This window comes from Sinohyriopsis cumingii, chromosome 11 (assembly GCF_028554795.1).
Source record: "Sinohyriopsis cumingii isolate HCF-2022 chromosome 11, ASM2855479v2, whole genome shotgun sequence".
Taxonomy (NCBI): domain Eukaryota; kingdom Metazoa; phylum Mollusca; class Bivalvia; order Unionida; family Unionidae; genus Sinohyriopsis; species Sinohyriopsis cumingii.
The window spans coordinates 90,532,254-90,556,780 of NC_142971.1; the positions used below are offsets into that span (position 1 = coordinate 90,532,254).

The 24,527-nt window shown below is 35.1% G+C and overlaps 1 long non-coding RNA gene across 1 annotated transcript; it reads left to right on the forward strand.

Moving 5' to 3' along the window:
• Positions 1-12,452: 12,452 nt before the first annotated feature.
• LOC149788968 (uncharacterized) lies at positions 12,453-17,381 on the forward strand. Its single transcript, XR_016424279.1, has 3 exons — positions 12,453-12,662; positions 15,961-16,076; positions 16,814-17,381. It is a non-coding gene; the product is annotated as an uncharacterized LOC149788968 (long non-coding RNA).
• The last annotated feature ends 7,146 nt before the right edge of the window (positions 17,382-24,527 follow it).

Genomic DNA, 24,527 nt, shown 5'->3' on the forward strand with positions numbered 1-24,527 from the left:
GGACCGGGGAAAACGCTGCACAACACAGTTATTGATGCAATAAGACGTCGCAGCCAAAATTAAATATCGGGGCAAACGTCTTACACTGAAGGACTAATAATTAGATCTCAACAATGGAAAAGGTTTCATATATGCCTGATTCTGTAATTATATCGTACAGTCGGACCGAGCATTCATTCTGAACCTGACACACTGTACGTCATGTGTTCATTGACAAGATGTCTACCGATTATCAAGTTTCATACAGAACAGGATGCGTGCATCAAGGCACAGGAGTCTGACGTTTTATCAATAAAGTACGATGACATCTCTGTCAATATGAAATCACCGTATCGGCATTTATAGCACCGATAAAGTGATTTCATGTTGACAGCGATTTCGTCGTACTTCATTGATAAAACGTCAGACTGCTGTGATAAAGGTAAATAACTTGCAATCTGCCAATGCCCGTCACGTTTATATATCACATGCCGACCAAAATATGTGGCAAAATTAAAATTATTTATATATGTCCAAAGACGCAAAGTCATTATAAATCAAACCAAAAATGGTCGATTAATTAGCACGTCGGTTCATTACATTTTTTTCATTAATTTCATACCCGCTTTCACATGGCAGTGTTTATATAACTAGTATAGTCTGGATACAAAAAATACATATGAAAAACAATTATATACGATTTAAGACTCTTCCTTGAGCTCTGAAAAATATACGGAGCATTTTGTATTTGTGCCATTATTCTGTGCTAGAAAAGAACTGTCTGCTAAAGAAATTGGAAATGGGTATTTAAAGATGTTCGAGATTAGACTGAGCTCTGTTGAGCACAGTACTGCATTGTGCACATGAAAAAGTTTCAGTTGTTGTTTGTTTTCGGATGAACAACACCAGTATAACTGGTGAAGGAAGAACCCGGCAAAACTCCGGTAAGAACCACTGACCCACAGGAATCTACTGGCAAGCTTTCTCATATATCCACGCTGGTTGAGCCGGAGATTCGAACCATGGCAGAGGTGAGATGGCGTGATCGGTTAAGGCGGGCGCTTTACACCACTCGGCCACCCATGGCGCCCAAAAGTTTTAGTTGTATTGTTTCAAGACCGAAAAGTACTGCTGCGGTGCGGTCAAAACTACTGTACACAGCTCCAAATATAAGCCAGCTAGAAAATATGATCTGAACTCCTCTATCACGTTCTCACGAGTGTTAGAATGAACATAACAGTTTCTTCTTAAAAGTTACTTTCATCATTACAATTTTGTATTTAAAAAAATAAAAGTGTAGCATTCAACTAATTTTTCATTTAAATTTTTAGTTTAGAATTAAGGTTAGGATAAATTTAATATTTAGTTCTTACACAACAATATAAAATAATTTAATTTTAATATAACATAGGCATCTGATAGACAAAAACATACAACTGTTTGCAGAATCGGTATCCAAATTTCAGGTTTATTTCTATATGCAAAAGCATGAATTAATACATATAACAACTTCATTTAATATGCAACCGTTCAAACATTCCACCACGGCATCACTGTAAATACATAAAAGGCAAAAACAAGTACTTGATCGATAATAGGCCAGAAGGACATACAATTACACGTTTTCGGGAACTTACATCAGCTGTTATTCTATCCTCTCACAAGCGCAAAGATATATGTGGGTTATGTACAATTAAACACTCGAGAACACTGTCCTAAGATTAAATGAATCCGACGGCGGCCAAAGAAGAACCAACAGGTTGGACAGACTTAATCACCTTACAGACTAGGGAATATCTAGACAGAATCAAAGTATCGGAGTATACCTTATCTGCATCTTTGATGGACACGTACAAGACAGAAAATCTAGTATTCCGCCCGTTGTGGCAGTATCAGACAGTTCTAAAAGTTGATGGAGCTACTTATTGTAGAGCAGCAAGATGAAAACAGTAAAATGGCAGTAGGCATAACAGACTCAAACATGAAATTGGATCCCTTTGCAGCCGAGTGGCATGATTATGAAAATGGTTACCAGGTAGTATACCTAGGTAAAACAAACATTGAGAGAAATCCATTGACTCGTTTAAACTGGGATTAAACCCTACCATCAGTACTGATATAACTACAAGAGGTATTTCAAAGTCTGATAAACAAACCGTAAAAAACAAACCTGTAGTGGATTACAAAAAGAAGAAAACGTAGATAATAATGACATAACAAAGAGGGCATGCGATAATGATACTTGTTCGGAATACCTCGCATAAGGTGTTGAAGCATATCTCGTAATTGTATCAGATTATTTGACATTCAAACGGTCCGCTGTAGTTTTGAAACGCAAAAAACAACAACAACATTATAATGAAATAAGCAACAGTCGCTTTGTTGATACTCATAGTTGTTTGAGCTGCTATGGTTTTCTTTCTGAAATAGTTGATTATCTCTAACGCTTCTCATCCCGATGTTTACACGTCTGAAAAAGAAACGGTTGTTGGAGCAGTTTTCAAGCCGATCATTCGAGTTCCTTTTGCCCAGTTCACAATAAATTACCTGATAGTTGTTGAACATTTAAAATCATAAATTTTGCTCAAGAGATTCATTAATTCTTGTTGTTAGGTAAATAGCGTATGAAATGAATGAAATGGCAATGCAACATCTAGAAGTTAACGAAAAAGAAAACAATTCGGTCAAGGAGATCGAACATTACAAAGTCATGAGAAAAATTCAGAACTTTAAATTAAGCTTTGAAATGGTTACATTCAGTTATGAAAACAATTTCAGATGACGTAGGTATTTCAACAGCTTCACTGTGTTTATCTGCAGCACCATCTTGTATAGTTCTTCCAGTAACAATTGCAGGATTTAGCACAGCAATAATAGAAATTGTGTCAAACACTTTGATTGTAAAGATCGATCGCAACAATGTTCTGCAGCTTGATTAAATAGAACATCAGCCATCGATAAAGAGAACCATATCGATGAATTGATTAGCAAATCGATCACTTATAACATGAGTGACTATGACTTCAGTTTCATCATCAACAATTACAAGTAAAAAAAGATGAAGAAAAAATTAAGAAAAATAAAGAAATGAAATTGGAAAAAACACCTCTTGATAGGTGGACAGTTCCAATCAAGGGAACTATATCGCAATAGTCTCATGACCTCAAAAGCAAAATCTGATATGCAAAAATAATTTATAACAGAATTGGCAGGTTATAAAATTCGTTCGGTGCAGAGAGGAGATTTTGTTTCTCCGTATTACGACATTTCAGGTGGACTCAAAATCAATACACCAGTGACAAGACTGCAACGAGGACTGTTTTAATTCTCGGTGCCTATTATAACCTGAAATAAGTCGAAGAGAGTATGACTATAAATGGTAACAAAAAGGAAAGTATTGATGTTGAATGCTTTGAAATATAACTCAACGTTAAAATCACTTTGAGTACCAATTACACACTATACATAACCAGCTGCAATATTTAATTGATAGGATTCGGTAGTCAGAGAACTACAAAGCATCTATTGAATTAGTTACAGTTTCTGTTTTTTTTTAACTTAAAATTCCATAAATTCTCCTAAAAGAAATCAATGACGCAATAAACTACAATAATGGCTACTAATACTTTGTTTCTTACACTGCGTATGGTAATTACAAACAATTACAGAGGGGTTTAATCAACAAACTAAGCACATGTATAAGAGATGAAGACATCAACGTAATAGGTTTTAACGACATTCATGTAACGTGTGTTTTCACGTAAAGTAAATAGAATGGGTACAGAATGATTTGTAATTTATTCCATCGAGGTCCATGTGATCCTATAAACATTAGGACAAAAAGCAGATTCGCAAGATACAACATTAGGTCAACAGATAAACTGTGATTTATTCTTTATTAATAACTGTATATTCAATTTACATGGTACTGGAATTATTAAACGATGCAGCAAATAAAATATTTGTATTGAGAAAGATGTTAACCAGACAATGAACTGTTACGTATATTAGATTTAATTTATAGTTGATTTAATTTGTGTTTGATTTGTTTTTTATTCTTTGTGGGTTTTGGAGTCTTTTTATTTTCTTTACATGTCAATGTAATGTAATTTTGTTTACTAGGAATTTGATATTTTCCAGAAAATTCAGCTTGACCTGAATCTTTTCATAAATGCCTAATAATAGAAACACTGTTTCGATTTTTGACTTAGTTCCTGGCCTTGATTGAGGGTCAAGTAAAGAACTTTTATTCTGAAAGTAAAATGATTGGTTCTTATCAAGGATATACATGGACTACGTGATTTTTATATGTAAACATGATCACGTGATCCTCTATATCGCAATTAGTCATTTCCAAAGTTGCAAAATAATTAGTATTAATAGTGATGTTTAGAGAGATATCTCAGAGTTTTGGGGCTTTTAAGCAATTGATGTCAAGTTGTTTTCTTCTGTTGTGGCAAGTTTTGAGCTTTTGAATTTTAATTTAATTTTTCGGATTCTAAAAGAATAATTCGTTTCTCTGGAAATATTTTGTGCTCATACAGAATTCTTCAACAAAGACATTTCTTAAAAGTTTTATTTAGATTTCCCAAACCGGAGGATTAATTATTGTGTTTCTATAAGGAACTGTAGACTTCACCCAGTACAGGTTACAGCATACGTTATCGCCTTCCATCTTTGATTCTTCGTCGGGACTCGAACTTGAATTCATTAGAACATTTAATTATTAGGACTTCTAAAATTGTATTCGTGGATTATTCTTGGATTATTTTTTGGATTTGATTCTTAAAACCGTAAGTTCTTATTTTACCCCATTTTTACAGTAATTTTCCAGGTAAATAAATAATTTGTTATATTTTTCAAACTTGTTGTTTTCACTCTTTCTTGTGTTACTGTTTATTTGAGCCTAAACACGTAACATAAGAAAACACATTTACTGAGAACAAGTTGAAAGACATCTAGACGAAGACGGAACATGCTGACTATAAACCAGCTGCTATTGAACAGAATGGTAATGAAACGGCTAGAAAAATCTCCGAGCGACAAAGTCAGATTGATGATAACAGATTTTAGAAACTCAGTTCCTGTTCAAAAAGAGATTGAATGTGTTATCTACTCCCATGCAAACCGTACGATCAGTAAACGATGGAGTATATGATCACCTAATAGTAGGGAATTGTAGTGACCGATTGAACAGAGGATAATACTGAATTAGATGCTTTTAAGAGTGACATGGAAAATGACAAAAGAACTCTGGAAAATCGTGATGCTATATTATGTCAGTTGGAGAAGTCAAGCGAGATCTGAATAATGAACTGAAACAGAACGATCAAGAGATTAGAATAGCAATGAATAATTTTAACCCACAAATTACTTGTTTGAGAATCAAGATCAAAACTAACATTAAAATGTTGTCAAAGTTGTTAGGAAAGAATGTTTTAAGAGTTAACCAAAATGATAAATAATGTAAGCACAAATCGAATATAAATAAAATAAATTATGATGTTAATTACCAATTTGAATGATAAAGTTAAAACGATAATAGAGCTTGCTTTCACGAAACTTTAAAACAAACTGTATGCCGATCTTGAATAACCTAATAGATCAAATACAAAATAGTATCTTGATATAGAAGTAGTCGACAACATAGGGAGAGAAGTGAGTGCGCAAGGTAGAATTGATGAAATAGACTCAAATATTAAACGAAACAAAGTAAATTTAACTGAATTAGAGAAAAGGTTTAGAATAGCTACAGACACATTAAACACTGAAGTAGAGAAAACAATACTAGCATTAAATGGAAGTATCAATAAAGTCAACGCTGATATTGAGGCTGTAATAAATAAAATAAATTGATACAACAAAAATTAACGCTTACAATAAATGCAGATGAAGAGCAACGCGTTGGGAATTGAAAATTAAAATGATGCAACCAGAAATGAGATCGAGGAGAAAACGCAAACAATGCCTAAATGTAGATTGCTTGGCGATTTTCCAATTGCACTGAGTCAAACCTTTATTCATCCATGGGATACTTCAGTCTGTTTTGGAGACGGATATATAATTAGCTTTGAGCTAACTAGCTGTGTGGAACTTATCATAGGGTTGATAAAAGTGTTTAAGCCTAAATCTACACCTCAGGCATAGCTAACGGGTTTATCTATTCACCATCATGCTTAACAGAACACATTACAAATGACGTCTTAATTACAAGTTAGAGCAATAGGACATAAGAGGAACCAATAGATACACTTTACAGTTAACAATAAACATGTACATACTGCCTGGAAGACAAGCATATTGTACTCACTACTTTTAAATTCAAACATAACCAAGTTCGCAGCAAGATACGAGATCGCATTAGTATCCAGTTCTGCTATTCTTAATTAAATACATTAAAATAAATGGTTTTGCAGAGGTTGTGATTGCAGGAGTCATAGATTACGGTCTTAGGATTTAGAGAAAGCAACCGTGTAAGCTATCTGATCCTAATGTAGCTAATGAGAAATGAATTACACACGACACACTTAAAAATAAAACAAAGAACAAATGAAGACAGTAATGAAACAGGGCCAATATGCCTGATTATTGGAATGGAAGAGTCATACAACAAGGCTTGGTGGCTCAGTATTTGAACAATATGTATGATAGTTTTTCTCTCTTTAATTGTAATCATGGTTTAAATGATATGCAAAAACGTGAAAAATAAAGGCAACTTAAATGTGCGATCCTACTGACCTTCTGATGATCGAATCAAATACAAAACAGTATTCACTACAATGTGATGGGTGTTAGTTTGGATATTGTTTGAATGTTTTCGTACGCCCTTTAAGTACAATAAGTAGCGAGGAGCAGGAAAAATAACTCAGGGAGTTTGATAACTCAGTCAAACGCATCATTGTATCAGTCACAAACCAAGCAGAAAAAAACATAACAAACTCTGCATGTTTGTATGCCGAAACTCGACCCAAATATCATGACTGTACCTGGCAGTGTTGTCATGTCTGTCGACATGAAGGTTAAACGAGATGCTAGCAACGCCTTGATACACAATTTTGAAAGAATGTTAGTGAATGTCATCAAAATATCTAATGGAAGCTGTTGGTTTCAAGTTTAATGACTCCAATACCTTCGCGACATGCAAAACGTCACGTGTCTCTTATCGGTTAACAGAGATGAGCAAGGTATCGTGAATGCAAAACTGAGGAAATTGTCAGCAGGAGCTGGTAACAAGCAAAACATTGATAACGAACCTATACAGCTGATAGTATTTAAAAGACGTTTAGGATAACACTTGATTTTCAGACATGAACAGATAATTAAACATCTTATCCAACATACCTATCCGACCTCACCCATGTGTACACACCAGCAAGATACTTATGCTCCTCTTCTGACATTCGTATACTCATTATTCCCACTATGAAAACAAAGTCATATGGACAGCGTTCTTTTGCATACCAGGGCCCATCGACGTGGAATGAATTGCCCACTGAACTTAGACAAAAAGACACAGTGATCACATTCAAGAGATCTCTCAAAAACTCACTTATTTCGACTGCAAGAACAAACTTAAAGACCTAATAATGTTTCCTACCTTAAATATTCTCAGCATGTTGTTTATGTTTTCTAATTTCATGGTGTTTGTGTTTGTAATTATATCATTATATGTTTTTTATCTTATAGGTGTTGTCTAATGTTGTAAAGCGCTTAGAGCTTCTAAAGAGTAGGCGCTATACAAAGTCCTCATTGTTATTATTATTATTATTATATGCTCTTCGACATGATTTGAGACTTTACATTACACTCGCTAAATCAATCGATGACTGACAAGTACATCAATGGAATCGCTGTCTTGCACGATTACATAACGGGAATGCGGGAAAAAAGAGATAGAAAGAATATCATAACAAAGGCAGTCAATAAAGCTGCAAGTAACACCACTCTTCATTCTCACAGAATGAGCTCTAACGGTGTTTTAATATAGCGCAAACAAGACTGGTGAAGGTCGTCCCGAAGACTTTGACAACTCAACAAAGGAGAAAATATCGGTGATAATAGAAGGTCTGCCATGAATGGTTCATTCCTACGGCTTTCAAAAGAGGCAACAGTTTCTTGAAGCCTCATTGTAAGTGTTCAACAAGCATAAGATAACTGAGGAACGTAACAACATGTTAACAATACACTATTATTATTGTACCTGGCTTAGCTTGAAAAGTATTCGCGATGGCATTGGTCTGAAATTAGCCAATGTTCACAGTCTGGATCTTACGGTGCGGGGAGGGGGGAGACGGGTGGTTGCCCGGGCTCCTGAGGTCTTGGGGTGCCAAAACCCTTTTGGGCCTTCATCGTCGCCCAGGGCGCAATTTATCCTTAGTACGCCAAAGAATGTCCAACAAGGTATCCACATTAAAATTAACACGAAAACAAATAATAACGCTCACAAAATATATTTTGTTTCAGATGGCAAGAGCGATTAGGTGAAATCAATATTATCACTTATAGACGTGTTCAAATGCATTTCAAATAAATGCATTTGTGGAGCGACTGTGGTAAAACATTTGTACTAAATTTTGAAGTCAACTTAATACAAAGTTTATTTTCACCCTCATTTTTATCATCTGTCCAACTTTTACGTGCAATAAGACCTATCATAGAAAGTGGATATTCATAGATATACAGGTAATCATGCTAGATCCATACGATGAATTAGACAAGTCCAGAGAGCAGCTATTTGATATGTGTCGAGGAACCAATACTTTGTTCTTAATTGGTAACTATCTTAATGCTGATGAGGTAAAAATATAAAGAAAGCAACTCATTTATCTAAGCTGGCTTTTACTTTTTAGACATTTTGAAATCTCGGTATTGGTGATCTTTCAGAAGCACAACACATTTATTGAAGATTTTAGAGAATATATGTTTTTGGGGAGTTGTACTGTACAGCAAAGATAAAAAAAAAACAATGAAAACATCGTATGAAGATAATCATTTAATTAATATAAAATGAAATCAGATGTTGTAGATATTTTAAAATAAGGAAAATAACAAACTTGTAATGAAAAAATTAAGTGTTTACGTCGTCAACTAAATACTTCTTGTCATAAAAAATTGATTCTATAACATAAACAAATTCGTTAGCAGGGAATCATCCCTGTGATTATATAAACGCTTTTGACATCTGAACTTGTAAATTCTTGTTGATTACACATTTTGTAATTCCTTTGCATCCTTTCTTTTCAACTTTGTCCATCTTTTGTATGACAGAGTTTTGCCCTTAACTCACAAAGCTCTCTGAATTATGTCCCATTTAACTCTTCTATGAAAAGCCTAGGATATCTTTTGGGATAGTCACTTGTGTCGTAAAACACAAAGTTAAATTTTCCTTTTCGCTGTAGACGTTTTCTGTCTCGACACGAATGCACAAAGAATCAATGTCGGTCATTAATAGCGTCCTCTTATGCTATTATTTTTTTTTTAAAGTTCGAGTATCAGAATTCCTACATCAACCCTTTAGGTATCTATAGCGCCGTAAAACCAGTAATAAGTTTGATCTTTTATTTATCATTTCGACTAACACCGGTTCCTTGTCTATTATTGTCCTCCCGGTAAACGAAAAAAATTATCCACCTGAAAACTTTTTTGATCAGAACAATTTTTTCACTGTTGTTGTTGCTTCTCATTTTGAGAGGTCCTTTTTGCCTGAACTTTTCCATATGCATAGTAAATAAAGAATTGTTCATCAGTTTGAAATATCCTTTCTCAGATTCATTGGTAACTCTTCGTCTCAAATTCAAATTGAGCTCCGTGTATTATTTCAGCCAAGACTGCTGGTCAAATAAGTTAAGTCTTGACTTGTTTTCACTTGTTTAAGGCTTCTGTAATGTATCACACGTTTCTTTCTATTTCTTTTCAATGTACACAATAATTTTTGGTACAGTTCATCTAATACCACTGCACTCATTTATAATTTCTTTTGCAATCTGGATAAATCAATTTTACCTGGATTTCATTTTTCTTGAGCATGGGGTGGGGGTAGGTTTTGAAATGGTCGTGTAGATATATCTTTTATCTCCAATTGAACTTTTTTTTCTGCCTTCTAACCATTAAATTAGCTCATCACTCGCCCATCTGATGCTTATCTGGCACATATTGTCTCTTTGCACAATATTATACAATTGTTGTGGGAAAGATACGTGATATATGGCCTTGACTATCACATTGATTTCAAAATAACCATCTCATTTTAGCCTTGTCATTGTCATCAGCTTAATATTTATTTTTCACTTTGGCCGTACTGTCCAGTATCGTGCTAATACCCCTTCTAATTTCACTTTGGCCGTACTATCCAGTATCGTGCTGATACCCCTTCTAATTTCACTTTCAGTTATCAAAAACATGTCATACTCTATCAAATTGTTAAAAACATGTCATGTCAAGTTCAATTTCAATATTTTATATCGTTAAATTTACATCATGGGCTAAATCGGATGCTCTGTATTAAAGTGATGGATCAAGTTTGTAGTTTGCAGTACATACATTTCTGTACTCTTCAAAAATGTCACATAGCATTGGTGTATCCTTTTCACGTGCAAAAATAAAAAATGTGACATCACATCGTGTACATACTGACATTATTTATCTGAAGGGTTCGAATCACTCAGATTTAAAAAAAAAAAATCTTTTCCTTTGGCGAACGCTATCTATGTCTTAATATTAGTACACAGACGTTCTCAAATATGTAGGTTGCATGTCTCTAAAATGTTTCATAATCTCAAGAAACTTTTCATCATTTGAATTATTAGTCAGTTGTTCTAACGACTTCCCCATTATCCTAAAACAATCAGCAAATATAATCCTTCATTCAGCTGTTATTTTCATTCCATCGTTCATGAACCTATAAACTATGTTTTTGTTGAATATTATTGTACCCCATGATCTGGATCATTTATTAAAAGTGTTTTCATGAACTGATGACTCTTGTACCCCCAAAAATAGTGAATGAATAGTTGGGTGTATTTCGGTTATCTAAAATTTAAGATAAGTTTCTATGGTCTGGACCTCTATAATTGAGTGTTAAAAAAGAGATCGCGGTGCAGTCATGTTAACCTACACAGTGTAACGTTTTGGAAATGACATTTAATGACTTCTAATGCTTTTCCAGAATAGAAAACTAATGCGTTAGTTTTAACGCCACGCGATAGAAATCCAACACGCTAAAAATAACTTATAACTAGGATGAGGGGCATCTTTGGTAGCCAAGGTTCCGATATGAATACCCCTATCTACACATTGGCGGATCGAACAGATATTTTAGAGCTTTGTCCAAGCGACATCTATTAAATTTCATTAGTTGCCTCCCTTAGTGTGTAATGCCAATTAACCAACAGCGTGTAACAGCGGTGCATTGTACGTCGGTCGCAAATTGCAGAGTCAATTGACTTAAATATGATACTTTGTAAGTTTAACATCGAAAGTATGACTACGTAACAGAGGTAAGCCATTACACGTGTATTTAACGTAAAGGTATTGTACAAACACGGACCGGCATTGGAAATTTTTTATTTAAAAGTCCATTCATGTTGTGTGCTTGTCTCGATCATGCAGGAACACTGCTCAAATTTGAACAACTTACTTTTGATTGGATGCGTTGGCTTTCCGCCGCATCCTATGAAATTCACAGATCCGAAACACACACATATTTGCTCGATGAAGGTGTAGAGAGGGTTATGATATCGGAATCTTGACTAGTGAAGATGGGATGAGGGGTAGACTCACTATATATATATATCCTGATAGTATGAGCCATGGGTTTAGAGACTATCTGAAACACGGTTCTCATTTGATTTGGGTTTTTTTTCATAATAAATTATATTAGACCTCTGGTAGTAGAGACATACTCTGATAGTAACGGCCCATATTAACCCCGATTAAGATTCCAATGTGCTCTGGTCACTGGTCAGTCCAGTTCACGTTTTACTAACACGGAGTATTCAGTTTCAAAGTGCCTATTCGTAACGGAGTCTCAGTATTCATTCCTAAGGGGATTAGGGTCCAAAACCTTCAGCGGATACTTCTTAATTCCATTTTTCAACATTCCCACCCCACTAAGACCACACACACACAGAGGGGATGTGTACTTTCACAGTATTAAAATTATGTTTTCGCGTGTTTAAGTTATAATGCGTTAGTTTCCCACATATTGGACACGAACTGCCTTTGATAAGAGGTCCGTGTAGAGAGTATGTGTTTAATGAAAAACAAATACATCATAGTCATGTTCGCAGGCAAGAGATATCGTCTTCCGAGAGAGAGAGAGAGAGAGAGATATGCGTAAAAAATAATTGAGGCTAGGGCTTGCATACGTAAGTCTACTGCATCAGGTGTGTTCGAAAGTAGAGTATGCAGCGGTGTGAATATTCTCACTGTTTACCTGTTCTCAATGTTCCAATTTTAACTGAACAAGCGAGGCAACGTTGCATAGAGCTGTGTCAACTCCTGATATAAATGCGACTTAACATTTCCTTATAGTTTCCGCCATATCTATACATAATACATGCGCGGTATGACGCTGGCTGATTCATAGGGATGAAGACTTAAGGCTCGAAACAGACGTAGTGGTAATATAAACAACATGTGTTTGAAAACCAAATGTAAGAAGTGTAACCGATACACGTGGGCAGGTAAGATAAATCGTATGTAATCTCATTGTTACACACATGAGGGGATTACAGGTTTTATAGAATCGAAGAAGGGGAGAGTACTAATTGTTTAAATATGCCTATTGTATACGTAGTTGGGATGTGCAGTATGGCTGTGTAAAGACCTATAGTGACGAGGAAACGTAAATGTTCACACATACATGAACAGAAACGTAAATGCTGCAGGCGACTATTTGCGAAGCGACCGACGGAGTAACATTCATTAGTTACTTACCGTTTTAGGAGCTGGTTGTTGTTGATCGTTTGGGTTGGTGGGGGTGGGTGGGTAACGGGACTTTGAACACGTTATTGACTACATCCTTGCGAGAAAACCGATAGTGTGAGCAGGTATCGAAGCCGCGCCTGGTAGAAGTAATGTGACACTTTACCAACTGGACTACCAAAGTTCGACGTTTAAGGGAATACCAAGTGCAGCTCGAACCACGATGAACTAATTATTCAGTGAATCATTTGATCAGTCATTGATAGTATTCATGTGCAATTTACGGACCTCGAGCAATTTTTATCTACCAGACGGTGTGACTCGCGGTTCCATTTAAAAATTGCTATCTGGCTCATAGTCCGATAAATCAAACCCCACCCCACCCTAATCTATGTTGATACTGGTGGACAGCTCTTCCTTCGATAACATTACAGGTGCGGGGCTGATTTATCGGCCTATCCGGCTTGCACGCTGGAGAAAGCTGTTCATGCCAGGTGTATGGTGATCTTGGTCCTATGATGAGCAATCAGTTTAGCGAAAAGTACATATAGCAGTATACAACCCAATTTAATGAAAATATATCTTTTTCATTTTTTAATCAGGGAAGGGGAGCAGGCGGGCTAGTGTATGTAAACATCGTAGGCCTGTCAGTAACATTCCTTAGCAACAAGTGCCCACAGCGGTGTGTGTGATTTAGATTCTAACGTAGCTTTTACAATTTTAGTCATATCGCTTCACTGTCTGCATAGTGGCAGTTTATAGTGATGTCCAGCACTGGAACATCATGTCGCAGACATGTAGCATCACGTCTCAGCCAGTCGCCCTAACACTAACCACTTAATGTTGAGCGACAAGCGATGCAGCTGTTAGTACCATTTTTTTTATATAAGCCATTGGTATGACTCAGCTGGGGTTTGAACTCCCGCATCCGTGGCAGACGCTCTAACCACTTATCCCACAGGAGCGGATTGTCTATAGCGGAAGATGAATCATACTTGATATACGTGCATAATCCACTATTTCTTTATGATTTTCATAGCTTAAACTATGTTTTGGTAGTAGTGTTACTCATGTCCGTGCTGCATTATTAATAATCGTTATGATGACTGCGCAGCTCTCATTTGTTTCATAAGTAAATGCAGCTGCATTTTTTTTTTATAGCGATGATGATGATAATTTAATGGTGGTGTGATGAGGAAGGTAGTGGTGGTTGTCGACGATTTTGCCCAACACCAATAAAGGAATGATTTAAACAGAGTATTTACTTTAAGAGCAATAATGATTACCTTTTTCATGTAAATTATTGGCATTTATATCAGTTATACAGCATGCACAACATGTAGCATTTCTGTTTGTCAAATATGTAAGTTGTTTTGCTTTAATAAACATGACGAGTATAACAACTCGATAGATCTTAATATCTGTGCTAGTCAAAGCAATAGGCTGCAAAAAGAATTTTAGTCGTTTAATACAACCTAGAGGTTAGCCATTGTATAAATGCTGATAACATCACTATTTTGTTGATAATTAATTTTTGCTAGGAACCAGCAAACACCGCCTCATACACTTAATTTAAGGAAATAGTCAATTACATTTATATACATAATATAATTGAAGACATTATATCAGTGTTCATTTTGTTCTTTTTTGCTTTTGTTTTAACAGTATAATCACCTTATATATATATATATATATATATATATATATATATATATATATATATATATATATATATATATATATATATATATAATTAAGGTGATTGTTTACCGACATTAATATAAAAAAACGTGATTTCGACGAGATGTTTTCGAAATAAAGAAAACGAATATATTAAAATAAAGAAAATATTTTAATTTGGAAAAGCATACTTATGTTATTACGAAACGATTTCCATTACTTCGGAAAGATATTTTTGAATAACAAAAACGTTTCATTAATATTTTTGAAATAACAAATTTTTTCCTTGTTACTACATGTAATAACGGAACGTTTTTGTGTTTTTCCGAACGAACTTTCCAACGTAAAGAAAATATTTTCGTTAATCTCGAAAAGATAATAATAGTCATAATTTCAAAACGTATCATCCAATGTGTGTGCATTTCTGATATTTTATTTTATTTTCAGTAGAAGTTATAACCAAAACAGTTTCAGTTTTGCATACACTAACACGCTATTGAGTGATATGACGATCCATCAGTTGTTATAAATGGAACTACAATAATATCTATGGGTAATTCAAGAAAGAGCATAGTTTGAATTAAAGGTTGTTATAAAACTCTCAAAGCAAAATACAATCAAAATACAAAAGCCTCACTGATCGGGGTGGCTCAAATGCAAGAAACACGTTGATAAAATTGCGAAGTTGATTTATTTACTTTATGAAACAAATTGTAGACTAAAATTGAAATTGCATTAATAACAATGCAAACTTTAATGATGAATAGCTACGAACTAAAGCTATAATTTTCACATTTGTGTAAATAACAAGCTGGATCGTTGCGAAAATGATAAAAATACACTCGTATAGCACGATATAAGAAGTTCAAGTTTCATTGTTGGGTGGGGTGTTACGGAGTAAGAGACATTTTCTCGGCTCAAACGACAAGCGTCCATGTCGATAATAGACCTATTATTATTTCTTGTTTTCACTATGATAAGATAACTAACTGTTCTACCAACTTTTGCAAATGGAAACTCCAAAATAACAGATTAAACCTTTAACACGTATTGTTAAAGTCGAGACTTTTCAGTTGTCACGTGAACATTTTAGTTTCAATGACAGAAAAATAACGTAATTTACCGAGGACACAGATTTTATTGTTCATCCACCCTTTTTGAAGGGTGTGCTTGGTGTGTTCAGATACGCACGCGCATAATATTGAATACCTCTTTCTACACTGTTTAACCGAGTTTTTAAACTTGGCGATATCACGGTCGGAAAACATTTAATCAGTAAATCTAGAAAAATTATTCGTATATGCTCTGTTGCTGCAGATGATGATGATGTTTATTATCATTATTATTATTATTATTATTATTATAAATCTATTGTAGGATGCGGTCGTCATATCGAGGTGGTGTTGAGTGACGTACCACCCGAAGAACGATGCCAGTGTAAGACGAAAGAAAAGGGGTGTTCCATTTTATAGGATATAAAGCCCTCGTGTTAGGTACATAAATGTATCCTATCTCCTTCCTTCAGGACGAAAACCTCGGAAACAAACTGAAACATAATTGCTTTCTATAAATAACCGTCAGGGTGCAACAACTCTTGAAAAACATGTGATATAAAAGGAACTTGAAGAAGTGTTGTATGTCATATGATATGCATATTTATTTTTGTTATTTTACTTTCAAAAACGACTTGGAATTACATGTTCCGTGGAATACATATAATGCATATTCTACTAGCCATTCAACTTTAAGCAATTGGCCCCCAGATATGATTTCAACACACCTGTAGATGTACAAAACTATCTGTTTGATATGGGAACTGAGATTAGGGGGAAGGGGAAATAACTGAGAAACACGTGGGATGTTACATTTTTATTTCATGTTCTTATTTTATCTTTCTTCTTTCTTTTTTTCGCTGTCTACATCCTTACTGTATATACTCGATTACAAGTCGAGTCCAGTTGAAAACTACACAGACCCAGATGCGCCGGCAGGTCAGGATCCGTGTTGTTTGTTCTACTGATTACTGCCAGCAAACTACACAGACCCAGATCTGCCGGGGCATTTTGCGACGGTAGAGTTTGCTGTTTGACTCGACTTACAAGCGACTATAGACGGTATTTATTGGCTGCTCATTGTATGTTCGTTTCTTTGAAAACAATCGTTTAATTAAAGGTACCTGTTTATTTCAAGGTATGAGGTCTATTAGTTTGTATCCGATTTTTCTTTTCAGATAACCTAGTCGCCAGACATGTGTATAGTTAGCTGTTGTGAGGACGTGAATCTCTTGCAGATGGCTATTTGCGACAAATACTGATTTGATATAAATCTGACAGATGGCTATTTGCGACAAATACTTTTCCGATATAAATGTGACAAATGGCTATTTGTGACAAAATTACTATTATGATATAAATATGACAGATGGATATTTGCAACCAATACTAATCTGATATAAATCTGACAAAAAACACGTGTATATTTTGCAGCATCACCCTATCTCATTAGTATGTATCCACGTGTACAAATAATTGTCAGCATAAATATAATTCTTTATCAATTTGTTTTCCTTAGTACGTATTACTATCTTACATCGCTCATGGTCTCGATGTTTAGTGCTCCATGCCTTTAAGGTCACCAGGAATCTTATCAACGTTTACTAGTGTTGAGCATGAACCTGTTTTCACTCCAGCTTGAGATTTTGTACCAGTCATTAGATGAAATCATGTTTCATTAAGTAGTCATTTTTGCTGGCTTTTATCAGGTGATTTTGTTTACAAAATAAACATTCCGATAAGTAATTAGTTTCTTGTTTCTTAAATGTTTGGGGTATTTTTGCATTTATTTGAAAATATATCTTTCTGTCGCACTCAAAATCGTGCTGGAGACAAATTAATATTTTTTTCGACAATTTATACTTTCAGTATAATTGAATTAACAAGCATTTTGGTAAATACTATCAATGCATTAATATTTGAAACCTAGGTATCCATATATACATCTTCCTATAAACAGACGAAAGGACGGAAAGAAAAACGGACAGATATAGAAGTGTAGATACATAAGTACAGATTCATAAGTACAGATTCAATATGTGGGTGTTGTTGTTTAAATTAAAGGGAAGATGAATATTTTAATCCGCTTATATTGGAGCAATATCGTTTTTAGGGAAGCGACCTTGAACATAACCTATTACGTTGACATACCATGTTCCGTAAAGACTTTATTACCAAATTGCAAAATAAGTTTGTGAACCATTTTGAGAAATCAGATTTATCTTTTAACGTGATTGCATTGAAGGTCGTCTCAGAAGTAATGATAACTAGAGATCAAAGTGTTTAACGTGTGTTAAATCTGGAGACAATGTTCTCTCGTGGGTTTCCTTCGGCAGCAACACGGATTTTTGTCTTAATGTTTTGTATGTAAAAACTGATTTGCCATCGTATAACCAGCACGTCATTCACCTTTCCTTCATGCGACCGCTCCGGTGGCCTAGTGGTTAGAGCGTCCGCCTCGGATGCGGGAGGTCGTGGGTTCGATCCCCGGCCGAGTCATACCAGAGACTTAAAAAATGGTACTAACAGCTGCCTCGCTTGGCGCTCAGCATTAAGAGGTTAGTGTTAGGACTGGTCGGCCTGGTGTCAGGATAATGTGACTGGGTGGGACATCATGCTACATGTCTGCGGCATGATGCCCCAGTGCTAGACATCACTATAAACTGCCACATTGCAGACATCGTAGCGATATGACTGAAAAATTGTTAAAGCTACGTTAAAAATCAAAAATCACATCACATCACATCCTTCATGCGAAAAATAAAACTGAAGGCTACGAAATTCCGTCCTGGCTGCAGTAATATTGCAAATAAAAGATGAAAACTAAAGTCACGCTGTTCAAAAAAAGGGATAATCTGATGATGTATTCTGTTTATAAAACAATAAGTTCTTAAAGTTGATTTTATAATTGAAGCCATAATCTGTGTTAGTTGGTGACTGTCTTTATTTAAATGAAAATGCGATTTCAAAAGGCGAGAAACCGTCACTGTACATATGATTACAATCAGTGATCAAAACGTGCTTACTACGGAAGTATTTCTTTACTGATTATTAGTATCCTGTATGTATTGTTGTAAAACATGATTCCAATTAAATAAAATGCAACAATCGAACCGAAACAGAACTAAATAAAACTCTTTTGATAGTATTTCCGCATAATACATTTTTCCACATTCTTCGGTCATAAAATCTCGTATTTATGTGACTGGAATTAAAATAATGTGGAATGTACAACTTTATGTAAATATTATCTCGAAATTTACTGATCATCTTTATGCCATGTTGTTGTGGCTCTTATATAGACATTAAAACAACGTCAACTCACATCGGATCACAATACCTATATTTTAAATAATTGGAAAATGGATCTGAATTAGAATAAAGCAGTAATTTCATATCAACAATCTGCCATACTTCGCTTTTCTGAACAACATATTGGAAAGGACCACCCATTCTCACATACCCACGTTGGCCAATCCCGAGACTCAAACCCAGGTAGACAGAGGTGTGACGGCATTGATCGGTAAAGGCGAGCACATTGGACCACTCAGCATCCGGGGCCCCAAAATGTGACGGTCACTCGGAATGAGAGAAGAAAATTGGTCCAAGCTAAATATTGCAAACGCCTACGTAAGGGAATATTAAACATCACTGTACTCTGGATGGAAAATATCAGTACTTGTGTTGAAAATGATGTTCATACGACTGGGGAAAATCAAGTTGTATTGCATGCAATGTCGGATAGGGACTTAACAAGATTGCAGGAACCGCCCAGTGGTAGTAATGAATAGCTGAAACAAATTTTGGTCTTTGAAACAAAATATGTAATGATAGAAATAACGACAAACCGTAGGCCCTAAAAAAAAAGTTTTTATTCTTGGTTAGATGGTATTTTTTTAACAATTGGTGTAAGCTTTAAATTCCGCCGATTTATAATTTTAAATAAATGAAAAGCTTGTAAAAATATATACGTGTTATATTAAAAAAAATTATAGTAATTACGGTATCAAAAACAGGCAAGAGATGTCAAACAACAGAAAATTACATTAAATCATTTATCTTTCATGAAGGTTGTGTTATTTAAATTAAAACTGTCATGTGATTTAATTCAAGAACTAAATATATATCTTGAAACGCGAAGGTTCCATTTCGCAATTTTCTCATGTCACCATTCGGTCAGACGAAACGAACGTTCAGGTGTAGCATTCAGATTGCAGGACTCGGCACACCGTATCATTTTAGCTAGCCAAGGTTCCGATATGATAACCCTGTCTTCATATCGAAACGTTGGCTAGCGAAGATGCACACCACATATGATTCCAATCGTTTATCACATGTCAGTGCTATAACGGAAAAGTCCGCATTGTGTACCCTTCGCAAACAGCTAGACTACATTTGTCTCGCGGTACGCATACGTTAGCAGCTGAAAAAGGCTAATATAAGTAATACGTTTATTACTGTACCTATTATAAAGTGGTAATAACTTGTCTAGCTCGGTCATTTTCTTCTGGCACCCTTAATTAAATGGAGACAAATGGTTTATGGACGGGGGAAAATAGCAAAATGTGTAAAATCCATATGAAATATGCACGAGAAGTACAGCTGTCAGGACTAATCCAAAATATAACAGGATTAGAATAGGCCGATCAAATTCAAACAAATTATAAATATATTTTTCTTCGGTATCTTATTTTTCTCACGTTAGAAAGGACCCATCTTTGCACAATATAGTGCTTACAATGGAAGTTATATTTATTTTGGTCAAAAAAACTACGTATGAATGTGTCCGAAAACAATACCCGGTTCGTACTAGTTACAACCGACATTTACAATTGCAAATTCAGAATGAATGAAACGTTGGAAGAGAGAAGACGTATAAACATGAATACATGAAATTTAATTTCTAGTATGCGCTTCAAGGGTGAGAAACGCGGGTGCCATTAATTTGCTACTGACAAATATCTTCTGATACCTCTTCTCCCCCCTGGGAGCATAGGGCTTTTAATACTTCTAACCAGCAGAACCTTTTATGAGCTGTTTTATGCGATTCGACTCGCGTTATTCTGGCAGTTTTGATCTTTACTTCAACAAACCTGCGACAGTACTTCATTCTTCTGCCACCTTTCTTTTTCGTTGCGGTTTCATTCTAGGTCCTGTCTAGTGATGTTGTTTGAAGGCTATCATTGTGTATACCCCATTCAACCTCATTTTCTTTTGGAGATTTCTTGGTTGATAGGGAGCTGACCGATGGTTTCCTAGAAGTCGGTATTACGGGTCATCTCTGAAGTTGTCTTAGTCACCCTCCAGGAATTAGAGTAGTTGAGCAGTAGAGACTTCACATTTGTGTTGAACAGTCTGACCCTGTTCTTTCTAGAGAGGGGTGATGAGCTTGTCTAGTTTTCACAAACCTGTTCCGGGTGTCTTGGTCGGTTCCTCCGTCGGCAAGACATTACTCCCTGGATAGATGAAGTCTTTAACTTCTTCTTTGTCTACACCATCGAATTGTATTCTGCTCTTTTGCTTAATGTGGATTTTCATTGTTTTTTGTTTTCCATGCGTGTAAATGAAGTCCGGTCCTTTCTGATTATTTTGCCAGGCAGAAGGACCCGGCCTGCATCTACTAGTAATTTAAGAGGCCCACATCATCTGCAAAGTCCAGGTCTTTTAGCTGTTTTATGAAGTTGCATTGTATTCCACTTCACGTTTCGTTAGTGGTTGCCTCCATTATCCAGTCTTGCCGCCAAGATGATCGATTGAGGATACATCCATGCCTAACCCCAGTTTGGACAAACAAAAATGTAGTATTGCTCAAAAATCAATAAACCAGGTGACAGAAAGTAGTTGGACTATACAATTTTCACCTTTATATATAGGAGGGATTATACAAAATAGGAAGTTAAACTATTAAATATACTTTATTCTGGTGGAACAAACAAAATGTATAATAGTTTAATTTTGGTGATATTGTTATACCTGGTGTATGAAAAAACCAGTATAATGCACATATTCGCTATAGTGTATCTCTTTTATGTAACTTTACATTGATATATATATATATATATATATATATATATATATATATATATATATATATATATATATATATATATATAGAGAGAGAGAGAGAGAGAGAGAGAGAGAGAGAGAGAGAGAGAGACAGACAGACAGACAGACAGACAGACAGACATTTCTATTTCTTGACCGTTTCTGAAAACAGTTTGGGGCATCTATTTGAAACCTTTTGTCATCTCTGATCACTTTTAAAATGAGCACTTTTTCAAAATGCAAAATTAAAATCGTGTACATGCAGCAAACTTATTGCGAAAACGCATTTTTAGCATCAAGCAAATAGTAGAAAATTAGAGAACCATTTACAGAAAAAGAAAGTATTAAGTAATATTGTCAGTTATGGAATACCAGTTGCTGCATATCAACTCCGAAAATGAGAGGGAGGGTTTTTATGTGGAAAAAGGATGAATGGTAATGAATGCCATAAGAAATTCATGTAGTCTCAGTTCCGGTAGGATACAAAGCATGTGTGGCGCAAACAAATTTAAACGGAATAATGTAGTATATTTTTATTTACAAATGTAATAATATTTGTTTTAAAAAGTAATGTTTTATATCAATAATAAACATAGGTATTATCATAGTTTTTCCCTTTATCACCAACTATTTTTAATAAACAAAATTAATAGTTTCACAAGTCGTTTTCTTTGTTCACATTTCCATTCCCACGTGTGTACGATCATATAGCTGCTCGGATCATATTTAGAGTACCACGATCAAAGCACACCTCCCCGCTGCTCTGTACCCTACACTGGCTAACCATTCAATCCAGAATCAAACACAAAATTTGTTCTCTGTGCTAGGTTTCACTGACGGACTCTAGTCCAACATACCTATCCGACCTCACCCATGTGTACACACCAGCAAGATACTTACGCTCCTCTTCTGACAATCGTATATTCATTATTCCCACTATGAAAACAAAGTCATACGGACAACGTTCTTTTGCATACCTGGGCCCAGCAACGTGGAATGAATTGCCCACTGAACTTAGACACAAAGACACAGTGATCACATTCAAGAGTGCTCTCAAAACTCACTTATTTCGACTGCAAGAACAAACTTAAAGACCTAATAATGTTTCGTACCTTAAATATTCTCAGCATGTTTTTTCTATGTTTTCTAATTTCATGGTGCTTGTGTTTGTAATCATATCATTATGTTTTTTTATTTATCTTTTATGTGTTGTCTAATGTTGTAAAGCGCTTAAAGCTTCTAAAGATTAAGCGCTACACAAAGTCCTCATTATTATTATTATTATTATTACTATCATATTCCAGTGTAGAAATAACTTTATCTTCAATCTCCAACAGAATAAAACTTAAATAGGTTTCCAGAAACACAGTCTTTAGCTCCTGATAAAGTCTTTAATGTAAACATTTCCACCATATTTATACGAATTCGAACACAAAGACTACATTCCCTAGCTAGTATTTTATAAAAAAAAAAAAATATTACAAAAGGAGATAACACGAGATAAGATAATAAAGGTAACCCTTATTTACACAGTTTGATATTGGTTCAAGAGTGCCTTGAAAGACGATCTGTACAATAGTCTATATAATTTGCTGTCTTGCTAGTCGGTAAAGGTTATGGAAATAAAGCATAATAAATTTTAAAAAAGCATAAATTTAGCTCTATGTTGGAAATAATAATAATAATAATAATAATAATAACCAAAAGAGAATATTGTTATCTACCTAAAATATTGGCCATTTGGAGGTGAGGGGCAATAAAATATAAATGAGATTTTTTTTCCTGCAAACTTAGCATGTTGCCATCTATTTACCCAGTGACGTCACTAGGGTTGGTGTCACATAGTGCGGTAACTCACGGTGTCTCCCTCATGGACCTCCTTCCGTAATAGACCATACAGTATCCTTAGTAATGTCATTTTGATGTCACCCTGTGCGGTCCGCACCCCCAGTAACCCCCTACTGACGCCACTGTTTGTTACCAAATCAGTCTCGAAGACAATCGGGGAATAAATGCCCATGAACATACCCTCGCTGAACGGCATCAACAATCTCGCTTTCCAGCAAGCTTCATTGCCAACAGCAACGAGATTCTTCTGACCGCATATAGCCATTCCACTAGACTAGAACAATTGAGTTTAAATAAACTGCTACTACTACTACTACTGTAGTTACTACCAATACAAATGTAGCCGGATTATAAAAAAATATAATCTTTTCAATTGCATGATTATAGTTGAATATAAAAAAATATTCATTAGAAACGATATAATAATAATAATAATACGATAACCTAAATGACAAAATTAGAGGATCCAAATAACATTGTCCCAAAAAGCGCTCAATGATCCGTCTAACCCGCCAGCCCCATCCCTGCCCATTCTTGTATGCCTAATTTTGGTAAAAAAAACCCAACATATTTATAAAATGCATACAAATCATATTTGTTTCCGCAAATAGGGTAATTGGGAAAATTTAGTAATGCATGAGTTTCCCTAACTAACGCATACAATTCGTAAGGGGGGTGGGGGAGGAAGTCAGAGTGTTCCACGGAAATTACGTGTCATGTGAACAAATAATATAAATTGGTCGATTTTATGTGTATTATATGCTGAATAACATTGTATTAAAATGTTTCTGATAAGTTTCCAGAATAGATGTACACCAATGAATTATTAACTATACATCAATAACTTAATTAAGCATGAGTCTATGCAGTGAAAAAAAATTGTTTACTAAACTGTCATACGGTGTTGTTATTTCTAAATTGAGAATATACGTCACTCAGAACAGCCAATAGCAAGTAGAGTTCTATTTATAGTAATACGTGCCGTTTTGATATATAGCT